This window comes from Myotis davidii, unplaced genomic scaffold (genome assembly GCF_000327345.1).
Source record: "Myotis davidii unplaced genomic scaffold, ASM32734v1 scaffold292, whole genome shotgun sequence".
NCBI classification, from domain to species: domain Eukaryota; kingdom Metazoa; phylum Chordata; class Mammalia; order Chiroptera; family Vespertilionidae; genus Myotis; species Myotis davidii.
This window is the reverse complement of record NW_006285042.1, coordinates 2,633,943-2,637,447: the sequence shown is the minus strand read 5'-3', so window position 1 is coordinate 2,637,447 and position 3,505 is coordinate 2,633,943. Positions and strand designations below refer to the sequence as shown.

Genomic DNA, 3,505 nt, shown 5'->3' with positions numbered 1-3,505 from the left:
TTAAAAATGAATATTTCTCAAATCTCTTCTGACTTCATAATTGATAATATTTTACAATCCAATTATTGAATGCCCTATAATTCTAACATTTATTTGAGCTGGTTTTTGACTTTTAGTTCTCCTATGCTCTGGACTCATGTACCAGGAATTACTAAAATGGGAATAGAATCAGTTCGTTTCCTAGTATCCTCATCATCTAAAGGGAGTTTCAAATATCCTGTAGTCATCAACTTATTTTATTACAAAACAACTTGATAATTATAATTCTAGACTCATATTGAATATATTAGATTTGCTAAAAGTAGCATGTGTGCCTGTGTGTGTAGCTACTCTATGCATTTTTTCCATTAAATTTTACCTACCAATTATTGCCTAACATAGAATGAAAACAAAAGCTTTCTTTTAAAATATAGTTTTAAAGCACTCAGCTACTTTAACAAAAGGTTTTAGAGGAGGCAATATCTCCTAATATATCTCAGAGTATCAAATGTTCAAAGGAAACATCAGTTAGCTAGTTAATAGTAAAAGTTATTATACTATTTAGCCTCAGAAATTTCCTTCCTGTGAGAACTTTTTAAATATCCTTCTTCACTATTTTCTTTAAAATGTATTTGTAGATGCCAAGTTAATATTGAACACATCTAAAAGATAACTGTCATACCTTTTACGATTAGATTTTTTTAATGTACTATAGACATGACCTAGGATAGCTGTGTGTTGTGCTAAAGCTCATGTAAAATATTCAGAATGTATTAACAAAGCATTTCAAATACCCTTTTACTATAAAGTTATAGTATAAAGAAAAACTTGTTAGTTTCTTTTCAAGTATGTTTTTCTTTTAGAAATTTGAGTTAATGTAATCTTTTTCTTATCACTAATACTTTGGAAACAAAACAATCAGTGACACCATTGTTTTGACTCCTCCCCCGACACACACATTTCACAGAGTAATAAATCCAGAATAATAAATCACGTGTTAGCATGTAAGCTAGATCTTTCTGACTTTTCTCTGAACTTCAGTCTTCCAATGAAAAGAAAAATCCAGTAGGAACTGTAGCTATTGTTCACAGAGGTATCTTTCATACATTTCAGTTAGCATTTAGATAAACTTTAGAAACAGGAATTCAGTGCCATAAATTTCAAGTACTAATGAAGTTTACCAAATACAACACTATGCTTAGGACTAGGGTTTCAATCCAGGCGAACACATATTGAGAATTTCCGGGGTTTTTTTGAATTTTGTTTCCTTTGCCAGATAACTTACATAAAATGTCTTGAATTTTTGTACTATATTAAAATAAAAACATAACTGAACTGTAAATTTTCATGTCTTTGAACTTGGTCTCTAAAAGTTATAGATGATTAATTATCATGCTTGAAAACTAAATGTATTTCCCAAATTGGGTGACTCTTGCCCTCTTCTTCAATGGTACTTAAAATATTAAAACTATATTGTTCAAATATAAAAATTCATAATTTAAAATCTATAATTTCACAATCTCAGATAAAACCTTAACTTGTATATAATAAAAATATGTACCTCTAAAAACTTTACCTTTGTCTCTTTCATAGAAAAATTTCACTAGTGAGATTATGAGGGGGGGGGAAGCAAATTTAAAATAAACAGTAAATAGATATCATTAGTCAAAGATGCTGATACCCCTCATTTGTATTAAAAGTAACAATACAATTTGTTTTTATAAAAGTTATTAAAAGTAGAATTTATATTTGCTTAAAGATATTTCACTATCTCTGTTATTAAATTTTTTAAAAGTATGTTATTTTTTAGTTCCAAGTGCACTCTTTATTCCAAATAACCAGGATTTGGTTAAGTTCTTCATGAATATGGCATTTATTTAGGTATTACTAAAATTGTTAGATAACAACATAGAAAATGAATTTTATATAATTGTCAAAAAACATCTCATTTTGTAAAAAATATAAGAAACAAATATCATAAACAGATATTTAAATTTTTACCTAGTTTAATATAATAAATCCACTCATGCGTATATAGAAGTCATGTTGGGGTGCATATAAAAGTAACAGTTCATGAGTAAATCAGAAGTCACAATTTCACCTTTAATCTCAGCAGAAATTTTACTTACCTCAATATATTTTTAAATAAATAAAATTGGGTCTTATCTATTATTTTTCTTCCTCTATATAGCTAAGTGTGCATTTCCTGTGGGGAGATGATAATTTATGTCAGATGTGTATGAATAAGCCTAATTTCATTCATTTTTCTACTGTTTGATCAGTTTTAAGGAATTTTAATAATTTTTAAAAATTACTTATAAGATTAGTAAACTTTAAAAAAAACGCAAGAGGATGATGGAAAAAACACTCAGTTTTGTAGCTTACTAATTTTGATCCTGCTTAGAAAAACAATCAAAATGGCTAGTAAATTATGAAAATTTCTATATGTTTTATTTAGATGATAAACTTCAATAAGAATGTTCAGGAAATTAGAAGTTTCGTAATGAATATTTTCAAGTTAATGAGATGGATCATTTCTCCTAAAATTCTTTTTTTAAAAAAAATATAACGTGCGTCATGGAACAATAAATTCATGCTATTTTCCCCTGATTATAAAGGATATTTATAATTTCTCATTTTGAGTAGTAATGATCACCACACTACAACATAAATATGGACTGAGGATCATTGTGGAATGGATCTCCTCTGGAATCTCATTTTTGGAATAAATCCCTGAGATAAACTTAGTTTCCTAATGTTTTTCCTTTCAACAATTTTCTCTGGCCTCTGGAGAATTTTTTTCCACTCAGTTTTACATTACCACTTGCTACATCTCTCCAAAACTCCCACTGCCCTGCTTGGCTTCCCCTCTATTTGATCCTCTCTTTGCACACAGTTTCTTAGAGCAGCAGGCTCTTTTAACTACTTGAGTCACCAAATGCTGGAACTAGGAGCATCTTAAGAGATGAACTTCAGTCAAAAAGTGTTTTCTAGATTAACCCTAAATGGCAAGCCTTCTAAGCACTGGTTCTGACAAAGGAGACCACATTTCACATTTACAAAACAGTTTTAGACACATTTCAATTAGTCAAGTTCCATTAATAAAGTCTTTTTTTTTAAATTTGGTATTCATTTGTAAAATAGTCATACAATTATAGACTTCTAATTGGAGTAGAATTAGAACACATATAGTCTATTGTTTCATTTTATAATTTAGAAGGAGAAGGAGAAAAAGGAGGGAGAGGAGCAAGAGCAGGTCGAGGAGGAGGAGAGAAAGAGGAGAGTACAATCTATTCAAGGTTACATAGTGGTGTAACTATGATTAGAAGCTTCCTCTCAAATAAGTTTTCCATTCATATTTCCAAGCAAACAATAAACCAAGATTTTGATTTTCCATTAAAAAATGTTTAAGTTCTTATATTACAATATGTTAGGCAGCCCACTGAGGCAAATACTACTGATAACCCTACTGAATAGTTAATAAAACTAAGGCTTAAAGAGAACTAAGTAACTGCTGAATCACAAA

At 29.3% G+C, this 3,505-nt stretch overlaps 1 protein-coding gene across 1 annotated transcript in view; it reads right to left on the bottom strand.

Moving 5' to 3' along the window:
• The window catches only part of ADGRG6 (adhesion G protein-coupled receptor G6), a 133,192-nt gene that overhangs the window by 88,427 nt on the left and 41,260 nt on the right, over positions 1 to 3,505 (bottom strand). The gene's annotated exons all lie outside the window — the stretch shown is intronic.